The sequence below is a fragment of the Adiantum capillus-veneris genome, chromosome 28, assembly GCF_014529385.1.
Source record: "Adiantum capillus-veneris isolate H3 chromosome 28, ASM1452938v2, whole genome shotgun sequence".
NCBI lineage: Eukaryota > Viridiplantae > Streptophyta > Polypodiopsida > Polypodiales > Pteridaceae > Adiantum > Adiantum capillus-veneris.
Genome location: NC_140958.1, coordinates 107,214,779 through 107,221,384, shown reverse-complemented (window position 1 = coordinate 107,221,384; position 6,606 = coordinate 107,214,779).

Sequence of the window (6,606 nt, the reverse complement as noted above, 5' to 3'; positions counted from 1 at the left end):
AGTAGATGTGTGGCATAAAAGGAAAAATTTGGGACAAGGTTATGTGGATGGCGGAGCCCAAATATGCGTCATAACACACTCATGCGTTGAGAAGATTGGTCTCACAGTGGCTGGGGTGTCAGGTTTCCGAATTAGATTGGCAAACCATCAAAAAGTAAAATGCTTGGGTGTTGTAAAGAGCTTAGAAGTGGAGGCATACGATGCAAAGGCAGTGGTTGATTCTCATGTGATGCCAACAGGGTTGGGAGCATATCCTATTATACTGGGCAGACCATGGTTACGTGCAGTGGGAGCTGTTCAAGATTGGCGACATGGTACGATTAGCCTCTATGGAAAGACAGGTACCAAGAAGCTTCATAATATGGACACAAGGAAACGATTAGAGGAGCTTTATGAAGATGAGGATGAGTCTAGTGATGAAGACTCTTCCATGGTGACAAATGAGGGCAGTGATAGCACTACCAGTAGTGATGAGGATGCTGATGTTGCATTTCTTTTGATGGACAAAGAAATCCAGGAGTTTGGTTTAGTTGCATTTGCGAATGAGGTTGAAGATTAAAGTGAAGGGCCTTATGAAGTGATTGAAGGGCTGATGCAAACCAAGGTTGAGTTGTCAAATAAGCAGGATAGTACATGGGCTACCCTTGCTGATTTGTTGACCTACAAGGAGAATCCCCTTATTGTTAAGGAAGAGGTGGTGAGAAAGGTAGTTGAAGAAGTGCCATAGATCAGCAATGCACATGTGTTGTTCTTTGATGGTTCATACAGAAAGAGCCATGATGCAGCTTCAGGGGGTATAGCACTTTATGATCCAGAGGGGAAGCTAGTATTCAAGAGAGGGTTCAAATTGGATGCTCATAGTAACAATGAGGCTAAATATGCTACTCTGGAAGCCAGATTACACATTTGTTTGAAGCATGGGGTTCGAAGGTTGAGCATAAAAGGTGATGCCTTGTTAGTGGTGAAGCAAGTGCTGGGTGTGTGGAAGAGAAAGAACACCTCATTGAAGGAAATGTGCTTCAGAATTAAAGGCCTGTTAAAAAAGTTCGAAGCATGGATCATCAGACACATTGAACGTACTCTAAATGGAGAGGCACATGAAGCAGCTCAAGGCATGATTGGGGAGCTATTTGTGTTGAGGACTACTTTACCTCTTTATCATGGCCAGGAAAGTTTGGCTCAAGAAGAGGAGTTTTTGCTAACAGGAATCATTCCAAAGGAGATTCAGAAGTCTAAGAAGTATGGCTTTGTGCGTAGAGCATACAGGTACAAATTGATCGGTGATGTCTTATACATGAAAGGGGCTGATCTCGTGTTGAGACGTGTACCTTGGCGGGAGGAGCTTTACAGAGTGTTGGAAGAGAATCATGAAGGCGCATGTGGTGGCCATTTTGCTCTAAAGATCACCTTGCATAAGATTTTGCAAGAGGGGTATGTATGGCCTACTTTGCACAAGGATGTTCACCATTGGTGTAGGTCTTGCAATAGGTGTCAAGCATTTGGGAAGAGAGTGTTGAAGCCAGAGCTACGAAAAACCATTATGGCGTTTGATGTGTTTGAAAAGTGGGGGATTGATGCAATAGGCCCGTTACTTATCACAAGCAGGGGCAAAAGCTATATCTTGACGGCAGTGGACTATCTCTCTAGATGGGCAGAGGCTATAGCAGTAAAACAGATCACTGCAAAGGATGTGGCAAAATTTGTGTATGATGAAATATGTTGCAAGTTTGGGGTGCCATTAGAGCTACTTTCAAATAAGGGGCCAGGATTTAGAGCTAAACTGCTAGACTTCTTATGCACAAAGATGAAGATTAGGCACCGGCATACCACTCCTTATTACCCGCAGTGTAATGGCTTAAATGAAAGATTCAATGGTGAGTTGGTACAGATTCTTTCAAAAGTGACAGAGCACCTAGGAAAGAATTGGGAATTGGAATTTCCTAGTGCATTATGGGCTTACCGTACTTCGGTGAATACAGGTACAGGGTTTAATCCATTTCATTTGGTATATGGAAAGGAAGCACTATTGCCTGTGGAAGTAGAGTTGCCTGTAGTAAAGATGCTAGAGAAGCTACTTGGGCCATCTAGTAATGCATTCAAAGAGAGGCTCTTACAGTTACAGGAGGTTCTGTTGGATAGGATGAGCGCATTGGAGCATTATGGGCAGATGTAGGATAAGTCTTTGGCAAAGATAAATGAAAAGGTCAAAAGTAAGGGTATCAAGAAGCATGACTTAGTTTTGCGTTACAACAGTAAGCTGGACAACACCTTCCAAAAGAAGTTTCAGATTAAGTGGGAAGGCCCTTTCAAGGTAGTGGAGTGTTTTCCAAATGGTACATATCAGTTGGCTAACCTGGATGGGATTCTACATAAGTCAAGGGTAAATGGATTGCGTCTTAAATTATATCATGCCAGGTTAATGATGGTGGAGCAAGATGAGCTGTCTGTGGAGCAAGCAATGTTGGTGAGGGATGAGGAGACCTGTGATGCGGCGAGTCTCATATCTCTCTTTGCTGCTGCTGATCATGAATGATCTAGCAGGCTAGGGGATGGGCAAATTATGTCAGGAATTTTTTGGAGCAAGGTGTTCATACCCATGCATGGTGCATCGAATAAAGGATTGCCAATTTGCCAGAGCCAGGTGGTTACATGGGGCCCACATGTGTACAGGTAGGACAAGGTGTAACTAGTGCATCGATTTTCATCGTTACCAGTAGCAGTGTGTTTTTTCTACAATAATGAGGAGTTGGTAGCGCGTTAAACTTCTCGAGGAAGCTATCCGCGGGCCGACGACATGAGGTAAGCAGGTGCGTCAGATGGCATCTAGTGGCGTCAGGAGGTCGAACGGGGTCAATACTTGCACGCGGAGAAGTACGGACACGACGTGGGTGTTTCCTTGTGATAATTATGCAAAAAGGTCATCATGAGGACCACTTTTTGGGGCCACTTCATGTGGTTGCGAGACGCATTATTGAAAAATGTTGAGTGCCAGGTGTGCGGATGATGCAAAAAGGTGACAACTATGCACTACAAGGTCCGTTTTTGGCCTGTTCGGGGTCCGTTTGAGGTCATCTAAAAGGCCAAGGGTGCCCAACTAATAAATCTAAGTGTGGGAACTGAAAAAACAGAGAGAAGAACAGAAAAAACATGGAGAAGAGAGGAGGAACAGTCGCAGGTGTGTTTTTGCTCATTTTGGAGCTTGTTTTGGCCGTAAACTGCTCATCCGAGGTCGGATTTGAGCACTTTGACATTATAGACTGGGGTTTTGGGCCGTTCCGGACGCGATGGCGCTGTCCATTTTGCCAAATTACTCACTCTTTTTCTGTTGTTTTTGCTGTGTAAGTTTCTCCTATGAGCGAAGCTTTCGCTCCAATTTGTGATTGTATCTGGTATCTTTTACCCATATTGTGTGAGCTGTTTGCCCCATTGGTGTTGGCCCAAGATCATTTGTATCTAAACATCAGAAATTCTCCTCTTTTGAGCTGAATTTTTGGGTGTGTGTGTGTGTATGTGTGTGTCTCTGTGTGGACTGGGCAAGTGGATAGTCTCTCTCCTCTCACTCCATAGGTGTGTTTCCTGTCTCGGCCAGGTGGTTGTGTAAGCCGAGTGGTGCCCCATAGTGTGTGTGTGTGTGTGTATCTTCCCAAGAGTGTGTGTCGGGTCGTTATAGAGGCGCTGTGTGTGTTTTCATCCCGCTCACACCGTATTTGGACAAATTTGTCATTGTTTTCCTCGATGACATCCTAGTCTATAGTGCTCCTGAAGAAGAACACTTACAACATCTCAGGCAGGTATTTCATCTCAGGCAGGTGTTTGAGTTGTTACAAACAAGTTATATGCCAAGGAATTTAAATGTGATTTTCTAAAAGATTAAATTCATTATTTAGGGCATGTTATTTCAGCTCAAGGCCTATACATGGATCAATCCAAAGTGGATACCATCAAGAAATGGCCTCCTCCTAAAAATCTGGAAGAATTACATATATTTTTAGGATGTGCACGTTTTTACCGAAGGTTCGTTAAAAACTATGCTCAAATTGTTGTTCCTATGACGGATCAACTAAAAGGCAAAGGAAAAGCTTTTCAGTGGGGATCCGCTCAACATCACAGTTTCGATACGCTCAAGGATGCATTAGCTACAACTCCTATACTCGCTATTGTAGATCCTTTGAAACCATTCATTTTGGAAACGGATGCCAGTGATCGTGCTATTGGAGTAGTCCTGTTACAAGACGGACGGCTGATTGCATTTGAACGTAAGAAGCTTGATGCAGCTCAACAGAACTATTCTGCTTACGAACGCAAACTCTATGCAATAGTGTCTGCCTTAAAAACATGGCGGCATTATCTGTATGGTGCTCAGCTCAAGATTGTGTTTGACCATGAAAGCATCAAACGGTTTACACAACAAACAGATTTAAAGCGTCAAAAAGCCAGGTGGACCGAGATCCTTCAGGAATATGACGTCAAGCTAAGGTATCGCATTAACCCAAGGGCATCACCAAAAACTCATAGTATCCAAACCGTGTTCAGAATGCAGTCTTAGGTATATCAGCAAGCCGAATACGGACTTGGTGATATCCTGACCGCAAGTCGATTTTCATAAAAATGCAAGCGTGAGTTAGCTTATCAAATAGCTCATCTACTCTTGGCAATGGGTATTTGTTCTTAACTGTAACCTCATTTAAGCCCCGGTAGTCTACGCACATGCGTATATTGCCATCCTTTTTCTTCACTAAAAGGATAGGCAAAGCCCATGGTGAAGAACTAGGTTGTATAAACCCTCTGCTAAGGTAGTCAGCAAGCTGACGTTCCACCTCAGCAGCCTCTGAATAACTCATACGGTAAGGTGGTTTACTAACAGGTTTACAGCCTGCAGCCACGTCAATGCTATGTTGTACTGATCGTGTCGGCGGTAATCCTGATGGCAAATCATTAGGAAATACATCTTGAAATTACTTTAATAATTATTGTAATTGACTAGCAACCTTTGCTTGTTTAGAATTAGCAATTGGTGGAATAGAGGAGAGAGAAGCATGCGGCATTGAGGAATGTTCAACAGACTCAGTGTTAGAAAGAAAATGAGACAGTGAGTAACACAAGAAAACCTAATCTATTTCATTATCAGAAACGAGCTACATAAGCTCAGCGGTACAAATCAGTGGTGATGAAGGTATATATTTTTCTCCTAACAACAACACATGTGTGCCATGGGATTCAAACATCAAGCTATTGTGCTCATAGATACGCTTTAGTGATGGTCCTAGGCTATGCAACCACTTCCATGTTCATAATCTGAAAATCCAAACAAGTAGAGTACCCTTGTACTTCCAATGGAACAGCTCAGCATTGAGTATCCCATATTTCAGTATCATGTCCATTCATCATTGCTACCTTGTAGCGGTCGGTACTTGGAGTTTGAGGCAGTTTGAGCTTTTTCACCAATCCGTAATTGATGAAATTGTGAGTAGCCCCGTCATCTACCAAGATGTGCACCTTGTGCCCTTGCAGATATCCATGCATACGTAGTAACTCATGTGGTCCAAAGGTTGGTTGCCACATGGAAGCTGTGAGACAGCAGTCATGCACCACCTCAGTGTGTGTTACTTCCATTGTAGAGAATCTTGAGGAAGACTCAAGAGGCAGCAGTTGCACCATGTGCAGTGCTTTCTCCTTCCCCTGAGCAACAGATTTCCCCTTGGGACAATCCTTTTTTCCATGACCTCTTCCTAAACATTGAAAACATAAACTTTTCTTTCTTGGCTTTATCAAAATCCTCGGGAGAGAGAGGACCCCTGGACCCCTTGGGTTTTTTAGATGCATTTGAATTAGCAGCTAGAAATTTTCTTTTATTGTGCCCATACTGAGTGTGTGTATTACCATGTATGCTAGCAGGAACGTGACTTATTATGTGTTTTCTTCTAATCAGGATCATCATGAATATGTGCTTTCACTACGGCCTCCTCAAATGTCTTAGGGTCTTGGGTCTTGACATACTTCTTCAGCTTGGGTGTCAGACCTCGTATGAACCCTCCTACTTGTTGAAAGGTATCCAAGTCTTCCATCTTGAGGATAACGTCCCGATAGTGAGAGATATATTCCAAGAGTGATGGGTATTGGCGCATGGAACATGTGTCCCAAGCCGTCCAATTCCGATCGGCCTCGTTTGTAGGCAAAAATTCCTTGCTAAACATGGCTTAGAAAGCTTCCCAACTCTGTGGTATGATGTTCTCCTCCTTTAGAGACATCCACCATTTGTAGGCCTTGCCTTCCAGAGTTAAGCTCGTCTGCAGAGCTCTGACTGCATCCGGAGTACGCCGTAATGCGTGAATTCCATCCCACTTGCTAAGAAAGATATTCATTGCATCATTTATTGCAGTCTCGGTCATCTCCCTTAAAGACTGGTGGTTTAAAGTTCTTTAACAAGTCATCCACCTCATTGGCAGTGAGAGTATGCAATGTATCAGTAGTTGGGCCTTGCCCTTGTGTGTCAACGTGCTCATGCATGTGGTTGTCAGCAGGACTCTTAGACTGCTGATGCATTAATTGAATTACTAATGTGGATAGTTTGGTAACATTTTCATTTAAAGCTTTAAAATTTTCATC